The sequence below is a fragment of the Anticarsia gemmatalis genome, chromosome 13, assembly GCF_050436995.1.
Source record: "Anticarsia gemmatalis isolate Benzon Research Colony breed Stoneville strain chromosome 13, ilAntGemm2 primary, whole genome shotgun sequence".
NCBI classification, from domain to species: domain Eukaryota; kingdom Metazoa; phylum Arthropoda; class Insecta; order Lepidoptera; family Erebidae; genus Anticarsia; species Anticarsia gemmatalis.
In genome coordinates, this window is record NC_134757.1 from 11,058,637 (window position 1) to 11,081,598 (window position 22,962).

Genomic DNA, 22,962 nt, shown 5'->3' on the forward strand with positions numbered 1-22,962 from the left:
TTTTAAATAAATACTAAATAAATCACACACGACCACCAGTCCCTGAACTAATAATTGTGCTCATCATACAAATATTTGTCCCGGGTAGGATTCGAACCCACCACACGCAGCGCTACGGTTAATGCGGCGAGGTGACCACTATAACCACTACGCCAAACGTTAATTTATGTTGTAGTTATTAAGTTACTAAGGTCTAATAAGAAATGTATTTCTTATTACGCACAAAGCTCATAAAACAGTATAAAAATTCAAAACAAGGTCCCGGACCCACTGAATGTACGAAACAAAAAATTTGAATTGCAAAAACCTTTCCGGTCGAGGGCCGCTTGTTACTATAAATCTTCTTATCATCGAGTTGTACTACAGATAGGTATTCTGGGGCGAACTTTTAATAGAATAATGTATGAATAATGTGACATTTAGCTGCTGTGTACCCGAATTTATTTGAAGTAGGTGTTTTTATTTTGGTTTGTTTCGAGCAGTGATACCGAAGTGAGATATAAATATTCACTTTTCACGTTAGTGATGCCAAAGTGACACGCTTTTCTCCTATGAAACAATGGGCGAGTTTTTTGCCATATCACCTCGGGGCAACAACGAAGAATTACATCCTTTGGCGTGCTCATGATCGAAACGTCGGGCAGCAAATAAGGTATCCTAACCTTTAAATTTTTAATCGCGTATAAGACCCGTTGCATTATAATATTATGTAGACCAATAGCAGTCTACCACACCTCAAAATCGAACCCCATACTAACGATCAACGGTTGCATACTAGTGACTATTGGTCATAAGTCACAACTCAGACCACAGGAGCAGTCTATTTAAATTGAGAGTATATCTTTAATAATAATTTTGCTGAGAGAGAGGCCTTTGCGCAGCAATATGACGATATAGGCTCATAATAATAATAAAATCTTTAATTGGGAATATCGAACCTACCCCCACTTAACGCCAATAAATAAGCGCCCATGACAACTATCGAGCTATTTTCCAGTACACATGCAATAAACCGCTCGTTTATATGACGACACGTCAACGTCTCGTTAAAGTGAATATCGCATCGCGTTACGTAATGTATTTGACAAACACGAGAATATCTCATTTGATTGATTTATTTGAATAGCAAGCAAAGCAGTGATAGCCGCGTGGTTTAAGTTGGCACCTCCGACGCAAGTGGTTGCAGGTTCGAACCCGAGGCAACACACCAATGACTTTTCGAAGTTAAGTGTGTATTAGAAATAATTATTACTTGTTCCAACGGTGAAGGAAAACATCGTGATGCAAACTTGCGTGCCTGAGAGTTCTTTAGAACAGTTCTTGAAGGTATGCAAAGTCTCTAACCCGGAATTGGCCAGCATGGTGGACTCAAGGCCTGACCCCTCTCTCATTACGGGAGGAGACCCTTGCTCAGCAGTGGGACATTAATGGATTCAAAATAATAATAAACCAACGACAATGACAACTATCGAGCTATTTTACAATACGCATGCAATAAACCGCTCGTTTATATGACGACACGTCAACGTCACGTTAAAGTGAATACCGCATCACGTTACGTAATGTGTTTGACAAACACGAGAATATCTCATTTGATTGATTTATTTGAATATAAGTGAGTGTGTTGTGTGATCTGTAGCTGGATTAGGATGTTTTGATACTTTTTTGAAGTGAATAAAAACATGTGGATGGCTGATTTTGGTTTCGAGTCGGTTATATGTAACGTTTATAGGTTACTGTTTGGTGGGTACGTGTCTCTTTTCAAAATAAGTTAATATAGCATTAGATACTATAGCATGGTAAGTACGGGGTTTTCAATTATGCATACTTTTGACTAGTACATTTTACAGGGTTTCTAAGTGGTAAAAATTATTATTGATCATTTATTTCTTAAACAAATCACTTTAGAACGTTAAAACATGTACTTACAAATAAGTATATGGACGTGTCAATTGCAATTCATTCACTTTCTACGTAAATGGTGACTATTAGACCGAATTTGAAAATATTCATGACATGACAAAGTTCAACAACATTTAGCCGTTCGTGATCATTGCCCTTTGAATACTATTTAAGAACATTTTCAGCAAACAAAACACACAATAACCAACCATCTAAACACTGAAAACAAAGGCATAAAAGCACATAATAAACCAAACATATTAAAAGTATCAAACACTTTGTACCGTCATAGAATAACACAGCACATATAAAATAAGCTTAGAAAAGAATAAACTAGCTGCTATTTTAACGACAGACGTATAAAGCGTTCTCTCATAGCGTTTCATGACGAGGCCACTCACACGATAGCACGTACAGTTTAAATTGTGATAAAACTTCTAATATCTCCGCTTTAGCTTTGTTGCTTTGTAAAAGTTTCGATTGAAACGTTTGCCTGCGACCACGGCAAGTGCAACCTGCGCCGAAACGTTAGGCATTTTAAGGTAAAATGCGTGTTCGTGTTAATTCCCGTATTCTATTATACATTAAACATGCAACGCGAGAGTTTAAAAGTTATGGAAGAAAGAAGACTGTATTTTTACGGAAACTCCAAGAATGAAAATTACTTGGTAGCAAAATTGCCGGTAATAGAACTCTAAAACTTTATATAATTGATTTGTGGCGCGTTTCCCTACAGTCCGTTCATTTGAGTATCATGAGTTTGACATTTCAAATGTACTGCAAAAATAGTTCATACTTTGCTCACTAGAGTAAGCGTTCTCTCATAACGTTTTATGACGAGGCCACTCACACGATAGCACGTACGGTTTAAATTGTGATTAAACTTCTAATATCTCCGCTTTAGCTTTGTTGCTTTGTAAAAGTTTGGATTGAAACGTTTTGCTGGAATAGTTGAGTCGATTACATATTATTGCACTAACTATTTGCTGCAGCTGGCTTTAACTGTATTTCTACGGAAACAATTGTAATGAACATTACTTGGAATTGGTAATAGAACTCGGGATTTCGTAATAAAATTGATTTGCTATAGACGTGTCGGTGATGTAGTTATATAATAATGTTTCATATTGGACTTCTATTGAAGGTATGAATCTCTCATTATTAAAATAAAGGGTAGGCTTAAGTGCAGTAAAGTCTAGGATAAGAATTTGATGAAGTTATTTAAGGACAACGAGATTAAACACCTACATAAAATCACGGCATTTTTTTCACAAAAGTAGAACAGAGAACGTAACTTGGTATTCACATGTATTCATCTGTCCTGAATCCTCAAGGATCCTGTATAAAACACAGGGCTACCTGGTAGATAATACATATTTGAAGAACACTTTAATGACTTTGGTTAATAATAATACGGAAAAAAATGTAAAGAATTTTGTATACTGTCAAATCAAATATCAACAATTTTTACACTCACTAAATACTTTATTCAAATAGACAAAATTGTTATCTTAAGGTTTAAATCTATACCTAATTCAGCAAAATATTTGATCCTTAACCTTCACGTTTCAAAGGTAAGGCAGTCGTAAAATAAATCGGTCAAGTGTTGTCGTAATAGACGATATTAAGTTATGAGTTTCGATATCTGATTTTATGACTGCAGTTAACAGGTCGGATGATTTAGTAGCCGTTATGTCGTTTGGTTGAAGGCTTATAGCCGGTTGTACCTACCAATAGGAGGACATCAGTAGCGGGATTCTCTACAGTCGGTACTATCGAATATTGAGAAAGTGCTCTCTTATTCATATAAAATTTGTCAATGGTTAGCGGCTTGTCGATAGTAGTGTTCGCGCTTTAGGTCGCCTTCATTTAGTAGCCGTTATGTCGTTTAGTTGAAGGCTTATAGCTGGTTGTACCTTCCAATAAACGATCAGTAACGTGAATTTCAGTCGGTACTATCAAGTATCGAGAGGTTGATATTTAAAATTTAGTGCAAAAAATAGTACCGCATCTAAAATTTACTGTAAAAATAGTTCATACGACGCTCACTAGAGGCGCTGATCCGATTTTTATACAAAATTTGTCGAAAGCAGGCTAGTGAGTAGTCTATATAGTTTATAGTATTAATTGCGTCTCAGATCGCCTTGGTTTGGTAGCCGTTGTGTCGTTTGGTTGAAGGCTTATAGCTGGTTGTACCTACCAATAAACGATCAGTGACGCGAATTTCAGTCGGTACTGTCGAGTATAAAGAGCTTGCGTTTTAAAATGTACTGCAAAAGTAGTTCCGGAGGTACCCGCTAGAGGCGTCGATAGTTACTTGTCGAAAGACGATAGTGGTAGAAGATTGCAATATAGTAGTGTGACTCTATGCAGTCGGTACTACGGGTACGAGACGTTGACTTTTAAAATTGACTGCTATACAGTACTTACGACGCCCGCTAGAGGTGTTGATCAGATTATTCAAATTTCCATAAAAAAAATGTCAGACAGCAATAAAGAATGTTTATAGAAAATAACCGTGTGTATTGCAGGTTTTATAAAGTATCATATTATGTCGAGTGCCATGAATACTTCCAGTAAATAAAATAATTTATTTTAAATTACCTATCTAACGAAGTGTAAATAATTTAAAATTATAATAATATTTAAACAAAGATAAGAGGTTTTGACAACTAAAATTCCAATTAACAATGAAAATCATAGTTTAATCTATAAAATATTTTGCTAAATTGTTACTAAAATTCAATACTAATCTAATGAACTAACCAATTAGTGTTACTAAACTTAAAATGATGAACCAAAAGCCTTAAGTAATAAACTGAATAAACTATAAATTTGAAAACAGTAAAATCTAAATTGATTTTAGTCTTAAAATTATGGCTCGAACAGTTGTGTCATTAAACTAAAATTACGCTGTCGCCACAACGTTTCAGTTGTTTAGAAATTCTTCAAAGACTTGTGTAGTTATTTAAACGATATTTATAATAACATTAATTTGTTTAAAATAGCACAAACATAACACACACAATAAACAAAAAAATATAACATAACATTTTTCATTGCCATCAATAGTCACTTATAGCTCCAATTAAGAAATCAAATTGCACAAAAATTTTAATTTGTAGAGAATTCAAGAACAACAAAAAATAAATCCTTTTTATTTATTAAATTATTTAACCTTGATTATTAAGCCCCAAACCTACCCATACGTTTAAAGAAATAAGCCATTGGAGCGGCACGTTGTATATGTGTACAGGAAGAGTACCGTAAAGGTAAAAATTAATAACGGTCAAATTAAACAACTATAGTATATATAAGTACATTATATATTCTACTTTCCTCATAGAACCTTAAACAATACACTTAAAACATTGAAGTACATAATACAATAAAGAATAAAGCGAAATTGTCCATAGCGTACAACGGTGCGGGATTTAATTAAATTTACCAATTTTACGTAAATAAGCCACCTCTCGCCTATTGTTTGAGGCATAGATCCAAGCTTGTTAGCTGAAAGGACCGTAGCACTGAATTTACTACGGCATTATGTGTTTGAACTAGGGAAAATTGAACCAGATATTTATTGGTACAAAGATTAGATTTTTGGGAAGTATATTAATAATGTTGGAATTAAAATCTTAGGGTATCAATGCAAAATGAGCAACAAATAAATGTGTGTCTTGTAGTGTTTTCAACACAAAAAATTACAAAAGACCACTGCAAAGTACGTTCTAAACATTTGTTAAACTTTTTCGTATTACTTACGTACGTAACATTACGATTCGTAATTAAGAATTAATTGGTAAGTAATATACTTGGCTACAAAATATATTATATAATACCTCGCAACAAAAAAATATTTGTTGATGAAAAGCATATTAGAAAAAAATGATAATTCAGGGAAATTCTACGAAGCGCTTTTTAGCTGAAATGTATTTGGTTTCTTGTTTGCAGCTTTGTACTAGCTTGTGTTAGTAATTCTTGTGTCTCCGTTCAATATTTAAATATTTAAGGCTTTCAAATACTATCTTAAACAGCTTGCATACTTAAAACATTGACTAAGGGTGGCCTAAAAATATAACCGTTTAAGTCTAAATAACGTAACAAAACCATTATTAAAAACTATCGTGATAATGCTATAGTTATCGAACAAGTTGAACAGCTGTGTACGGGCTCATTATTAGTGTGAAAGGGACATTACATTGCTCGTTCCATATGATTAATGTTATCATGGTGTTCAAGTGAGCAGCGATGAGCGAGTTAGCTAGGTATTGTAGTGATAATGGTGATCGTTCGGAATATTTGGTCGATGGGTGGTGTTGTGATCGAACTTAGGTACGTGAAAGGGATTTAACATAAGAATATGTTTTGTAATAATTTTGGCAGCATTCACACTTCGGAAACTTATTATAGACTAGCTGACCCGCGCAACTTCGCTTGCGTCACATAAGAGAGAATGGGTCAAAATTTTCCCCGTATCCGTAACATTTTTCACTGGTACTCTGTTCCTATTGGTAGTAGCGTGATGATATATAGCCTATAACCTTCCTCGATAACTGGACTATCTAACACTGAAAGTATTTTTCAAACCGGACCAGTAGTTCCTGAGATTAGCGCGTTCAAACAAACAAACAAACAAACAAACAAACAAACTCTTCAGCTTTATAATATTAGTATAGATATTGCTGGGCAAGTAATTTGTCTCTTAGTGTTCAAAGTAGACATTTCTAAAAATTTAAGGAGAAACCACTGGAAAAGTTATGTAAGTTTAAAAAAAAACTTAATCAAAATAAACATTCACTTACTTTACTTTTTCAATAATAGTTAGTATTTTGCTTTTAATATCAGTGTCTAGCTTCTCTGCTTCTTATATGAACTTAATTAGTAGAATTACGACAAATTTTCACGATATTCTATCGTGCATTTTTTTTTTACATGAACAATAATCAAATCCGCAACACTATTCCGCTTTTCTCTTAAAACTTAACACTAAAACGGTTGGCAGCTCATTTTATCTACGCGAGAGAACTGAAATTCCCCACCTAATTAGCGGTTAACGTATCTACGTATACGTGTACTTCGATGAGCATGTTAGGGTTAGGTGTTCTTGTTCAAATGTTTTTGTTGCTTTGTTTTGTTCATCGTGTGAAAGTGTTTCTTGTGTAATGTTTTGTGTTTTTTGTTTTTGTAATTTGAGTATTGTAGTGGTAAAGATGAATGGTGAAGGAAAACGTTGCATGTCTTAAAATTGTTTAATGCATTTGTTAAGGGCATGTTAAGTCCAAAATCTGCATTTGGTGAGCGTGGTGCACTCAAGACCTGACGTGAATTCGGAAAAAGAGCCTTGCCAAGCAGTGGGATAATAATGGAATAAAAAAGTAAGATGGTTAACGTAAACAACACCGATTTTCCCATGTCTCCGAAATGATTATTTATGCTATATTTATTCGTATCTCTGTATAGGTGCCGCCAAACAACTTGAACAATTTCGCTACATCTTAGTGAACGATATTTAGGTCAGTTTAGATATGATAGTTTTGCGCAAAGGCGACGGCGTTTCAGCTTCGACTACCCGACTGGTATAACAGCCAACCAAGTGTCCTCTGCACTGGGTCTACATTCTGTTTAATTTCTAATACAGCAAATTATGTTCAAGTTGTTTGGCGACGTCTATATCACTCTAAAGTTGATTAGTAGAGAGTGAGTAGAGAGTGCCTTCGGATTAAATTCCACTTCTTGTAGATTAACATTAAATTAACTCTGATTGGCAGGAACTAAACCACAAAAAAGCACCTCAATCACAAAAAGGTGGAATTCTGACAAAATCTGCTAATTACATACCAAAAAACTACCCAAAATATATGAAAAATATCAAGAAATTATTGTATTAAAGTCTCTGTAAATAAATTTAAATCGTGTGATATAACGGTCCACATTGTCGATCGTTGAGCCGTCAGTCCGCGGCGTGACATTATACATCACGCTACAAGTGCCACTGGACACGGTTGGCACACGATCAACTTTTGACTTATGTATACGTCACATAACCACACCCCCCGTTCATATGTATAGATATAGATGGCATAATTATATTTGAACAACTGTCACTGAACTGAATCTTAAATATGCAAAGTATTATGGGTAATCGGTAACGACTGATATGACATAGAAATTTCCAAATATATTATTTCGATAATATATAATTCAAATTCAGAACAAAAACACACGTACATATTATGCTTCAGGATGTGAACCCACTGCACATGTAATATTTTGCCTTTATTTTATCTTTGTTTTTTTTTCAAAAAAAGACAACTCCCGCACTAAGAATTACTCTTGTGTTGCGGGGACTTTTACAAACATACAAACAACGGACACAAAGCACAACCAGACCCGAAACAATTATTTGTGGATCGCACAAAAAATTGTCCCGTGTGGGAATCGAACCCACGACCTCCCGTTGCGGTGGTATCGGCGTGGCGACCTAAACCACTGCGCCACGGAGGCAGTCAATATTAAAAGTGTAGAGGTGATTGAAAGGTGTATGTGTGAGGAAATTTCTTTAAAATAGCATATATTATTTTGGTTCACTGAAAGAAAACATATTTTTATGTTTTTAAATAAAAACATACGTTAAAAAAATTCCATGGGCTTGGAATTTAAATTTTCTTCCTTAAAGTGTTGAATCACATTTATGACCACTAGAATTTCATTATTATCGCTTTAAAAAGGCATAATCAATAAAAACAGCGCGGAAGAAAATAATTCATTGAAATAAAAAAAAATCCGCAGTTTAAAATCACTTCAATATTCAATAACAAATACAGCATAATAGCGAAAGCCTCAAGTATTCAAGGTAAACACTTTGTAGTGACACATGTCAGAACATTACCTCACAAGTCGTTTCCTTCACTTATAAGAAGCACGCGATGTCAACGTGTTCCATTCGAGTTTTATTTTAGTTTCAAATTGATTTTGAATTGTAAAACGCTTAGTAGAGTACTTTTAAGGGACAAGTATTTGAATTCTCTATAGGTACTGTACAGTAGCACGATTCTTTTCAATTGTAACGATCGAGTGTCGACAGTTTGACGTTTAAAATGTACTGCCAAAATAGTATCTACGATGCCCGCTAGAGGTCCTGAATTGAATGTCATAATTTTTTTTCGTTAGCTAGCCGGTTGTCGGTAGTCGATTGTTGTAGAGAATTGCGGAACAGTTTTGTTTTATGTGATTGAAAGTTGTGTCTGTTTGTGCAATGTATAATATTAATAGAGACTGGATTAAAGCTGACATTTAATAAAATTGTTTTTGGGAGTCCTATTAGTGTGTTTCCTTTTTTGCAAAATGTTCCTTCTTTCTACCTTGTACGGTTAAATTAAGAAATGCTTCCGTATATAGAAATTATATAAAAATTCAAAAAATGAACCAATACAATTTGTACGAAGATTACATTTAAAAAAATTATGCCATAAAAGTACTTCCTGTTAACAACACAACATGTAATAATCGAGTATTAACGCATGCATAATCGGCCCTTATACAGTTCCATGAAATGCCAGGTTGCGCGGAACTGTGACACCAACCAAGGTGAATAATGCATGATCGTGTTTGATATCCGTTTAATAATATTTATAACATTACATGTCTTATGCGAAGGTGGTAAACAGAGGTGTATGAATCTTTAAATTTGCGGAGATACTAGGCCAAAGGGCCTAGTGTCTCCGGTTGAAAAGACCAAAGTATGTGTAGTGTAGTTAAGTGAAGACCAAACTCAGGGTCATTATGAATACAAACAAAAAAACAACGCAAAAATACTTGAAACTGAAACTTTAGGCATTCCAAAGTAGAATGCGTGTTCGCCTTAATTTCCGTACTCTATTAAACATGCACCGCGAAAGTTTAAAAGTTAAAAACACAAAGAAACTAATTTTATTGCTTAATTTAGTTATTTGAATACGCATAAGAAACAAAAAAGCACTTTGCCCGTCCCGGAAGTTGAACCAAAACCTCGCGATCAGCACTAGGTACTCACATGCAACTACAAAAGTTTCAGTCGTGCAACTCAATAGTTTAAAAGTTATACTTTCTATACTGTAGCTAGCTGATAGTTATACGAAGCCATTTCATTACAAAATACTTTCATCTAACGTAGAATGTCGGTGCACTACAGTAAGACAGTTATTTGCAATTCCTTCACGTTCAACGTTCTAGTAGTGACATCTGGCGATACGTTTTCAAACTAATGTGTTCTGCAACTAATATACACATTCTTTGAACCTTTGTGGTTGGTTTAAAGCTGGATAGAGTTGCCTTTTGCAGTTGGAAAGAAGAGAAGCAATGGACTGATATTATGCTCAGTTTTTTAAAGTATTTGATTGTAAACATAATGTGCTATTAGTAGAAAAATAACAATAATTGCTACCAAAAGTATTTATCAAAATTAAGCATTCATTAATAGGTCAGCAGAAAAGTAGCTTATTGCTCTCCTACGCCAAGAAAGAGATTTGCTCTTGAAGTGAAAATTTATGTTAAAGATTAGTATCATAAAAAATTTAACTTTGTTTGTAATATAGGATACTTTGATTCCAGTAACTCGGTTATATTTATTTATTTATTTATTTTATTTATTTTTATATATTTATTTATATCGAAAAGGTCTTTGCCTCTTCCTTTAATAAATTTTTCTAGGGTTTCTACGGATGTGAGATTTGTTTAAATGGGAAGACTAATAGATTATCAATTTGAAAAAGGTTTATCATCTCTGATAGAATTTACAGAATAAAAGCGAAATAAACTGTCCACGAAATTGCATTTCAGTTCGCAGAATGCACGAATACGAAATACAAACAATAGCGGTATGATTTACAATGACCACAGCGCGTGTGTGTAATGAGATCAGTTCAATCTAGCCACGTACAGTCATGTATGGGAGGAATATGAGATTACATTGAAATGCGACACCATGCTGTTAGAGCCATTTTGAGATAGATTTTAGACTTGCAGGTTAGTAATTTTAGAGTTATTTTGGGGGATTTTACTATAGTTTTTGAATAGAAAAAAAAAATATCTAAATCAACCCAGACTGAAGTGTAGCAACACACATGCCGTTCAAACAAAATCTTTTTTATTCGCTCTCAATGAAAAAATAATTCAATAAAAACATAAATCTAGAGAAGTGGCTAACTTTTCTAATAAAAGAAAATATAAGAAATGTAAGTGCGTGCCATAATTTATTAAATTTTCGTCATTCTCATTGGACTGTACATACATACGATTATTAAGAAGCAAACAGTTTTATAGTTTTGAAAATTATACAAAAAATGAGTATTATATTATCAATAATCTACACTAATGTTATAAATGTGAAAGTTTATTAGTTTGGTCTTCCTTATTTGGTATCAAAATATTTTTTTTTTCATACCATTAGAAAGGACGATATATATGGGCAACTTCTTGCAATGAAAAAATTAACCGAGCAAAGCTGCAGGCACAAACAGGTTATTAATAAAACGGACATTTCAAACTAAAACTACCAGCATACTGCAACATTACATCTTAAGAACTTTTGCTAATAATTAACAAAGAAACTTCCTCCCTAACTAGTACCTTTCATCGACTAGAAGTAAATTCATTTTAAAATTCCAACCAAACGTGCTCGGCAAAACGAAAAGCATAACCCAAACATCTTAGTTACCTCATAAGTACAGTCAGCAAGGAAATGAAATACTATCAAGACCCTTTATATCGAAATACTTAATATTAAATCTAAATGTGTATGTTAAATAATATAAAAGAAAAACACTCTAAATATAGCTCCTCTTGGGGATCTTTATTTAAAAATTTCTACGTTTCCACACAAGTGAAGGTTTCGCCCTGATTAACATTGCAGAAGACAAAAACGGAACGGAAGGGAAGAATTTAGTGTTTTGCATGATTTGAGAGAACACGAGTAGTTAATAAAGTGACACATGTAGCTATAGTTAGTAATAACAAGTATAGAGTTTTAGACATTTAACATCAACTGAACAATTTGTAGCTATGGCTTCCGTTAAGGGCGCTGATCAAGTTTTCATACAACATTTACTATAGCTAGTCGATTGTCGAGTCGTCGACCGTGGATGGTCGTAGAAAATCGCTCTCCTGGACTATTTAGTGAAATTATATTCTTTTAAGTAAAAAAAAGGCGAGATGATAATAACTTTTCTTACTAAACACACAGTAATGATGTAATCCTGAACATTTTCAGCGTGTTTTTTGTTAACTGTACATAGTCGTTACCTACGTTTTTCCCTCGCTTCATAAACTGAATCTCAGACGTGATCCGTAAACACAGCGTCTCCCACTTAGCCTGTATAGGTTGCCTAAATATTTTCTAGACTTTTTTAGGACCTAGAAATGAAAAGGGTAGGCATACAGTATCAGACTTAGTTTCAGTAAATATAAAATGAAGGTAAATATGAAACCTTTTTCGCTTTTTTTATATTTGATTTTATTTTTTTGGCGTAACTACAAATTGTTTTTAGGGCTGTCTGTTTTGCTTGCTGTGTTGGTATATTTTTTTAGTATTTGTTCTAAAATTATTTTTACTCAAAGGGAAGGAATATAAAAAAAAACGAAGGTTAATGTTGTATTATGTAATTATATATCTGAATGTTATGTTTTTTTATATAGATAATCGGTTTGAACCGCAGTGATATATATGTATTTGATCGAAATTAAACTAATCAATTATCACACTAACACAGCCTTTCCTAGAAATATGATTGTTATATCATGATAGTTTTATTAACGTACACCCCTTCATTTTAAGATTATGTACAAATTACTTGAAAACTACTGACAACGATCAGCCATTTAAAACTTACCACAGCCAATATTCCTCAACCACTAAAATATAACTATTATACTAACGATTTTCAAAGAATCTTTTCCCAAATGTTGCCCATTACTATCCACAATAGTATTCCTTCTATACTCCTACCTCATGGAACTAAAGCAAGTTACTATAGTACACTCGCACGCATTAACTTCGTGCTATTGACATGCAGGTCACGTTCGTATGCGAGCGTATTGTGTAGTGCATTCGCTACGACCCTATAGTACAGGTATAGTATTGTTCTATTATAGGAATACTGCATTATTTATAAGTGTTACAAGATTCTGAGTCGAATTTATGTTTGTTTCCTGGAAAGGTGAAAGATCTTGTAAAATATTTTTATTGATTTTGAAAGATTCCCTTTGATACATTATACAATACTCTCAATATTGTTCTCTCTTTTTTACCAAGTATGAATTGGCTTTAGTTTTTTAAATAACTCCTCTATTATTATTAATTTTAAAGTTCTTTAACATATTTCTTAATGGCATGCGAAGAACTGCAGGCCTGCGTGGTAGTCTTAATCTTTCCCTCGTTTGGGAGGAGTCATGACTTTAGAGAGAGACACCAACCGTGGGTAAAGAAAATTTATAAAATTTATGGGTATATAAAAGTTACGTTTGAATCTTCAAACCACATATTACTAAGAGCCATTAAACCAGTCCTAAAAAACAGTTTGGTCAAAACATTACTTTTAAATGTAACTTAAAATGACTTTAGGGTCCACTTGAAATCATTAAGAGGTCTTGTAACGTTGAGAGTTTAGACTTACTTAGGTTTACTTTAAAAGCTTTTGAATTCCTAGAGTCTAGGGACTGCAGTCAACATTAAGGGTAAATATATTATGACTATTTCGTCAATGTGACCTGGATTTAGAAAATGACCTTTTTTATTAACAGACTTAAAAAGAGAAAGTGCTCTTATTTAAATTTTTGGTCGACACCGGCATCGACTAGGACAATAATTAATTAATATAATACTTAAGAGTAGTTATTGCATTATTAAATAAATAATGCTGTTTGGCCTTGTGATAATGAAAGCCGGAAAACTGCTTTGAAATCCGCAGTAAGAGTTTCACGACCAATCATTTAGAACCAACCAACCTGCATGTACGGACCCGCCTTATTACGAACTGTAAGAAGACTAAACTTGGATTTATACACAAAAAGTCAAAAAACTATTTTCCATCCAGCAAAACCTTAGCAAAAATAGCACACGAAAAATTTTAAGATTATTTTTACAAGTTAAGTAATTCTAAAATCTAAAAAAAGCTTTTAAAACAACGCGTTTTTGTCGCAAAACCTAAAATAGTTCGATAGAAAATGCCCGTCTGCCCTTGCATCAACTGAAACTGTTCTAGACTTTAGACATAGGCTTAAAACGACATACATAATATATGAAGAAGCACATATCACTTAAGGGGCTTGTTTAAAGCTATACTTATGCAGGGACCCGAATTAGTACATTTTTAAACAGGCTATAAACTTTGAGGCTCTTTCGCTTCAAAGTGAATTGAGTTAGTTCGAAAATATTGTTTTTGAAAACTTTTTTGGCTTGATATGGAAAGGTGACGGCAATGTTTGTGTGTGTTCAGTAAATTTTAAGTTTACTTAAAGTCTTAAACACTTCATATTATGTAAATTTGGATTGCATATTCAGAGAAACCACGGAAATAGTAACTCACTAACTCAACTAAGTAATCTCAAAAGATTTATTTTCTATTTTTAAACATTTTTACGTGCTTTTTATCCTTTTTTTTATTTTTGTTATAAAAATGGCCCATTGTCCTGCACATGGTCTTTTTTAATACGCAAAAGTAAACAAATTGTTTTTCGTCGCTGTTTAGTTTGGAATCAGATGACCAGAATTGTCCAACACATTTTTAAATTTAAAACTTAATATAAATAACGCAATAAAAATCAAATTAACAATTCATTTTACTACCGTTGCAACTGCAAAATGACTGATTGTGGTCTCTACGCCGCACTCAATGAAAATTAAGCATCAAGCTGTTCACACTATAACCACAATGATGTCAGTAATGTATGTTGTATGCGGCTGGTGTACAGCACAGTATTGTTATATAAAGTTAATTTGTAGATTTATATTGTTCTGTAGCTCGATTCTTTATTGAAATTGACTATAGACAACCGCATTTTACGTTAAAATGCCTGACGTTTCGGCGCAGGTTGCACTCGCAGTGGTCGCAGACTGACTGGACCACGGCGAGAGCAACTTGAACAAACGTTAGGCATTTTAATGTAAATTGTCAGTTCGCGTTAATTCCCGTATTCTATTATACCTTAAAAATTGAACGCGAGAGATTGAAAATTATAGACAACCGCCTAGCTATCTAGAAATCTTGTTTGAAAAATGGATCAGCGCTTTGTTTTTACATTTTAAATGTCAAATTGATGTTACTCGTTATTGTCGACTATATTATACACATAAATCATTCTATGATCAGAAGTGCAATTCTTTGCAGTCTGCGCTATCGATTATCCATCCAGAGTTTGTAATTTAAACTGAACTACAAAAAGAGTTCCTACAACGCCCGCTAGAGGCGCTGATCAGATATTCATACAAAATTTGTCGAAAGCTAGCTGGTTTTTGATAGTCGATCGTAGTTGGAAATCACTCCTCAGTAATAGATAAAACAGCCTCTAATCTCGGAGCATTTCGCACTATTTCATTGTACAAAAGACTCAATCATGTATTTGAAGCCTACATCAGCATTATCTATGATCGATCCCTAAAGGTTTCCGTTCTATGAGTTATTTTGATGGATCGATATAAGGGAATTTCCCTGTTTATTCATAAATAATCACGTCGGTAATCTATGACAGAACAGTTACGTTTGCAATCGATCAGAATGTCCAAAATTGGACATTTGTTTTGAAAATTACGGTTGAATGTGTACTTTTTTCAGAGGTTTATGTAGCAGTGTGTATATATTTCAATTTTATTTAACATCAGACTTGTTTCACTCCAAAGTGTACGAGCTACATGACAAACTCCTAGCTTCTATTGAAATAATTCGAAATACATAGGGACATGAAAAAAGAAAAAGCTTATATAGTTTTGCCTGACACAGGAACACAAGACCCCTTGTTAAGAAGTCACATGCAGTACAGCACAAATATTCGCTGAGTATTATATTAAATATGCACTCATAAAAAAATATTATATTATATCTATATAATATATCATTTGTGTGACAAAAAGTGGCCATATCGTTCTCCTGAAAATGAAATTTATCATTTTTCCCTTAAACACTTTAATCATAAAAGTCATATTAAAGCCCCCTTTAATTCAAAAATATTGTTTAATCGATATCAGAAATGACTATTAGTAGCCCAGTAATTGTACATAATAGCTTTTGAATCAGAATTACGTATAGAATATTGTGTACTACTGCGGTAATTGCAGTATCGTTGTCAATGAACATAAAGCGCATTGTTTGTTTCTGCTACGTATTTGTCGTTTAATGGTTATTGTTTCTGTTTAAAGGTAGATAAATGTTTATCGCTAAGCTAAATGCTGAAAGTGTATTTAGTACTAGATGATTTTTGATATTTATAATATTTTTTTTCATCAAAACTAAGTTTTTTACTGGACACGTCACAAAAAAAATGGTGAAAATAAATTATTTGATACCTACGTAAAAATTTTGTCATATTGAACTCTCGGAATACTCAGTGTGTACCTACTAAATACAGTCACGGGTTCGAATTGACGTGAATTCACTCATACAGGCTAAAGTTTATCGGGAATATATTTATTAGTTATGTATTTACAAACTTCTTACACACATTCATTAATGCCCAAAACATAATCTATCCGTCAACCTACCAGTGATGCAGGTATAAAAGAAGTAGGTGTATTGTAGTAAGAGAAGTAGTTACGTCTTAGTCACAACACATAAAATTTTCTTAAAAATTGTCACAAACCGAACAAGTTCTAAAATATGTAACAGCTCTTAAAATACAACTTTGCTAATGGAGATGAAAAACTTTATGTTTCCGTGAAAAATTTCATGTAATTTTTTATTCAAACAGCAAAACTTTCACTACCCCGGGTCCGAACTAGTTCTTTATTCAATAGTTGTAGCCAAAGTTACGAATAGTATTGTTATTTCATGTTTAACATAAAAATCTGCTCGTTACAAACTACTGTGTACGTTTTTAACTTTGCGGTTGAAAAAGTTGTTGCACAAAATTATTGTTAGTCAGACTGTGTATTGAAAGTCGGGTGTGTATTTTTTAAATCAATACGTGTTGGACAATAAGGCCCTGTTGTCGTATGTAACTGTATGGCCGCGACAAAACTCAGAAACTACCGAACACTTTATATCCGGCTTTAACTAATAGACGGAATGATTCATAATGACGGACAAGGAGTTTTCATTTAGGTTTTAAGTAAAACTAACAGACAAGTGTATTTCTTTAGATTTTGAGCAAAACCAAAAAACAGAGTATTCATTAACCCGTTTTGGTAACCTTTAATTTTGTTCGTATCAACACTATAAGCTATGAAGGTTTCTTATCTATAAGAAACTAAACATGATACCAATTTACCCCATATTAAAAGCTGTTGCCATATTTATGAAAATAACCATCATTAATCAACAGTTCTCATTATCTATCCCACATTTTATATCCCGGAAAATAGTCTGTAGATCAAGGAAAATTCAACGCAAGCGAAGTCGTGGGCCGGCGCTACTAAATCATCCTTTTGAAAGTACACCCAGTTGTTAAACAGACCATCACACAATCCATTACCGTATTTGCAATATTAAGTCACCGCAAAAACACGTCATCACGGCGTTCACGTCACGTCACGTCATTTGTCTCTGTCGTGACGTTGAGTCGCGACGTGACAACTAGTACACAGCGTGTTTATTGTTTACGTTAATTGTTAATAGTTGAAATTCCGACGTGTTTGTTATATGGGTGTGACTGTGAGTGATATAGATTATATCAAATAAGTTTCAGGTACGTGTTTGGAATTGTAACAATGTTCGTGTTGCTAAATTAAACGTGAATAGTTTCAGTATCTAAAATTAGATTCTAGATATTACCTATACTTTTGTGTGGAAATATAAAGTGAAAAAATGGAATTTATTTTTGGTTTTAAGTTATTCTGAAAGTGTCTGTTTAATATATATTGACAGTAAGGCTTTATAGAGGGTTAAAGTATACTTAAACGTAAAATTTCTTCTAAAAATACATAAGCAACCAAAAATTTCAAACGGGTACTCAAAAATTACGGATTCAAGAGACACACTTGATATTCCCTTTAAAAATGCACACACGATCTAAAACTTAACCTAGTAAATCCTTCTAGAAAATTCCTAACATCCTCGCAAATCCTCTTGAAGCCCTCTAAATCTCAATTTCACACAAAATTCCCGTTGAAAAGTTATGAGTGTAAATATATTTGGTTTCTAAGTGGCGTCGCGCGGAGGACATTTTGTGTGGACGTGAAAGGCTGTTGGATGTCATTTTACATATTTGCGCTGACTGGAAAGAACAGCGTCGCTTGAATTCAGATTTTAGAACGAACGTGTTTGTTTAATGATAGCGTGTTTGTTGTAAACCTTAATATATTTAGCAAGGTATTTACATTATTTTTAAGAAATGATGATGCACTTTTACTGGAGTATTACTAAAGCTTGAATAATGATGCCTAATTCCCAGCCAAGATAAAAATCTAATTCAACTCGTTGGTACTGTGTATCCTCCTAGAGTGTTTTTAACCACCCGTTTTGCTACCCTGAATATACAGAAACACTTTAGATCACTTTAGGGATCTACAGGACCGGCGACAGGTCAGACGCAGTACAGATAGTTTTACCGGCCTCCGAAGCACGGAAGTCTACGAACCTCAACATCTTTATTCTGGTAAATGAATCTTCTCTTCTCATCGTATGGTTAGTGGTCAACCTAGTGTTGAGCTGAGATGTTCAAGCCGCCCGAAGACCTTTCACGTGGCTTAACGACTGTTATCTTAATTGAAAACAACCGGGTCCGACTTTTTACGTGCCCTTCAAAGCACGGAGACGCCCTGTTCAAATTCCACTATGCGGTCACCCATCTATGGAATGACCGTGCCAAAGTTTGCTTAACCCACAGATCGTTTACCGACCGGTGAGCGCAACTGGCTACGGACGCCTCTGGTAAATGAATGAAAATTCACTTAAAGAAGAAACTTAAGAGTAATTTTCTAACTTTTGCTCAGCAGTCGCATCACTACCGTGCTTATTATTATAATAAATATAGTAAACAGGCGAGCCATGTGGCAGGAACGTGAAAGGCCGCAAGATGGCATTTTACGTATTTGTAGTGGCATAACGGCATAACGTACGAGATTGCACCCGCAGCGCTAAGGATATTGTAGTTTGGGACATTTTGATGTATGGCAACTACGTGTTGGTTTTGAATTTCTATTGGATAAGCCTTTTGTTTTAGGATTGTTATATTTTGGAACATTTTGTTTAGTAGCGTATCTGATATATGTTGTAGACTATTTTTTAGAACAACTGGTAGTATTTTATTACTGTTCTATCTCATTGCAGACATTAGAAAGAGGGAAGGTAGGTCTGCTACATTCCTTCTCTTCTTCTAATCTCTTTTCAAAGATATGACAAATTTTAAGTATGAGATGTCAACTCTTGTCGCCATCTCTTTTTGGGCCTGCCGTGTTGTTGCTTTCTATCAACCGGATCCACTTCTGTTTTTTCAGTACAGCGACATGTTCTGGAACCCACAAAGTAGTTGCTTTTGGCCAGCGACGTGTTGTCTTCTACAGCACTAAATAATAATATGTTGAACAGAATCTATCAAAACACCAATACTTCAGTCATATTTCAACATTAATATCATAGATATTAATACAACCTTCTTGAAGCTGTATATAAGTACCACATACATAGTACCTTCCTATACCAGTAACTATCAGGAAAATAGAGCACTTTGCACCGTCCACGCTTCTCTAAACGTTGGAACGTATTAGGAACGAACTAAAAAGTAAAATAAAGAACTACTGAAAGTTGAGGGTACTCTAAAGGTTCCCGGAACAGCTTTGGAACTGGTATTTTCATGGTACTTGTAACAGGTATTTTTGTACCATGTCTGTGTTGTTGGTTTTTTTAATTATTTATGTCGGAATTATAGCTGTCACTGTAAAGCAGGAATTTACTTTTAGACTAAGGGAAGTAAGGCTTTATTTACTGCTATATAAGTTTACAATAAACCCACTATAAAGATTTCGACTTATGATAAAATAATTATGATTCTACCCGTATGTGTAAATTCTATGCAACTCATTTGATGGGATACTTTCCATATTTTTTCAAAATTCCGTCGGGTAAGTTGCTTTTGAACTTTACCAACTTTAATTGAAATATCCTCAATGAGAACTCGGGGTATAGTAACGAGGCTAGCCTGTCTACTAATTTCTTCTCTAATACATGGGCCACCAACTGTAAGAAAAACAAGCGTATTTTAATACAATTCTACCTACGCCCCTGTATTTCTTCCCTAAATCGAACTTGACCCATTCACTTCAACAAAACAAAATGTCGTCCACATTAGCCGGTCACTCGTTGTCAAGTCGTGTCCAGTTGACTGAGTCTCCCCGTAAGATATAACCTTAGATATTTATATACGGAGGGTGCAAGCCCGGGGCCGGTCAGCTGACCTCTGCACAATGCAGTTTTTGAACAATGGATTATGTGTTGAAGGAAATATGGGCGATTTGAATACAAGCGGTGTGAGTAATTTAAGGAAATAAGTGATTATTTTGTATGTCTTGCAAGTAAAACTAGTAATTGCATAATTTTATCTCATATAATAATCCAAAATGTGTGTGTAGAGCTAATTTTTTTAAGGTTTATCCGTCAACATATTGTGTTTAAGTAACAATAGTCACAGCACCAGATTTTTTGAAATTCAATATTGATTATATTACATATTAACAAATCGATTAACCTCTCTAACAAAGCTCAATAACTTTATATTCGATTTTTGTTCATGTCGTAAGTGAAAAAAGGGATACTAAACCTATTTACAATCGTAAGTCAGCTGTAGCCACTGAGTAACTGCTGAAATTGTTTTGAATTAGCTTTTAGTATTTATATTCATCTATCTAAGAATTTTCTCCTACCCACAAGATTATTATTGAGAATAATGTAACGTTAATTAAAAAAGACCAATAACACTTTCTCCGCCTTGGGAATCAAACCCGGAACCTATTTGCTAGCGGTAGGATCCGGGACCCAGTAGTCGGCAGAAAAATCGGTCGTATATAAATCGCTTTTGATTAAAAACCTGCAGACTTACTACTACTACATGAAAGATTCACAGTAGTGCGACATAGTACAATTTTCAAGCGCTGCTGTTTATTCACCTCCAACTTAAAAACGTAGTACCATCACACGTTTATTTTCATTTCAGAATGCATGAGAGTTCGTAAACAGACACGCGATCCGCGACGCGATGAATATTTTATAACAATCATAAATTTTTTACTTTCAAACTATTGAGGGATCGTTGAAATGTCTTCGTGAGAATATTTTTCGCGAAATGTGCTCAGTTTTATAGTTTGCCAACTTAGCTGTGAGCGTAAGCACGCCCGATATTTTTATATTATAAGGTACCTGGGTCAAATTTGGCCAGCCGCAAAATATGGCCACGTACCATTTCTCCAAACCTCACGCATGTTTCATTTTAATTGGCTCTGAGGGACTAGCAGGGCGCTAGAAAAGTTGACAGGTACGGCGTTCGGATACATGTGATTCTAGCGCCAATTTATAGTCGCGTTACAATATTTCGTGTTTGGAATAATGGTGTGTGACCATATTTTTCGACTAGCCATATTTGACTCAGGTACCTTAATAAATAGCTCAAGGTATTTCGAAAAAAAAGTAGCTGTGTCAAACAGGCCACCCAGCTGTATAAGGCTGCATGTCACTGATGGTCGCAATTTTGAATTTTGTTGGCTACCGGCAGCCGTAAACTTTGAGTACAAGGCTCTCTACTAAGTTGTTGGACTATAGTAAAAAGGTTATGGTATCGTAAATATTTGGTGCTGTATTGCGACTTGGATTTTTGAGGTTATGATAATAATATGTGCTTTTTTAATATTTTTATGTAGAATACTATTTACTTTCCAAGGCAAAGAGTTCAAATTTGTGGTTAACTATAAACACACAAAAGTTGTCTGTAATATTATTCAAAATAATAGCGTATTTATATTGCTGAACCAATTTAACGTTAGAAAAAAAAATCAGAAAAGCATGATGAAAACGAAAAATATAGTAATTTTTCTGGCTACAAACGCATTTTAACGTTATTACGATAACCAAAAACAATTTATAGTAGAAAAATATTATTACACTACAACAATATTTTACTAGTAACAAAATATCGATACAATAACGAATACAACACTGTAAAAATGTAAACATATTTTGTATATTTTAGTAAACATTGTCGAAACATATATTAATTGTATATTTTAATACAATCAGCGGGCTTGTCGACTAGACGGTTCCCTCGGGGTGCTGGCTACACCCCACTACACCCCACGTTTTGTTATTCTACCAAAATATTGAGTAAGTCAAGTACATAAATGAAATATTTCATTAGATTTTAGTAGCTTAGTTAACAACAGCCGCTCGGATCGATCTCTGAAGTTAAGCGACGATTGCCGAGGTTGTTCTTTGGATGGGTGACCATTATAACGAATTGTTTCGGAAGGCATGTTAAATGTGGGTCCAGGCTGTAATTTTCATATTTCTTCAACAGTCGTTAACAGTACACAGAAGTTTGAAAATCTGATAACTAGTCAACCCAGGTTGTGGAAATCTGATAGGCAGCCGCTCTATGTAAAATACTGGTATTCAGTTGCTGCATCTGGTGAGACTAGAAGCCGATTCCAACATAGTTGCAAGAAAGGTTATGCTTATAGATTATATAGATGACAAGTTAAAAGATGATAACATAAACATACATACTATATACATCTTTTAACTTGTCATCTATATATACAAGCATTAGGTGGGTGGTAAGCAGTGGGTGGTAGGTGAAAAAGATTGTTGTTCTTTCAGCACCTAAGCTCTTACTTTTTCAGGTTGTAAAACTAGTCTGCATTTTGACATGCGACAGTTTATGTCATCG

The 22,962-nt window shown here is 34.1% G+C and overlaps 1 protein-coding gene and 1 long non-coding RNA gene across 2 annotated transcripts in view; one reads left to right on the top strand and one right to left on the bottom strand.

Moving 5' to 3' along the window:
- Positions 1-22,962, top strand: part of LOC142977793 (uncharacterized) — a 236,264-nt gene that overhangs the window by 134,851 nt on the left and 78,451 nt on the right. The window lies entirely within an intron of this gene.
- The window catches only part of LOC142977792 (5-hydroxytryptamine receptor), a 98,102-nt gene that overhangs the window by 66,828 nt on the left and 8,312 nt on the right, over positions 1-22,962 (bottom strand). The window lies entirely within an intron of this gene.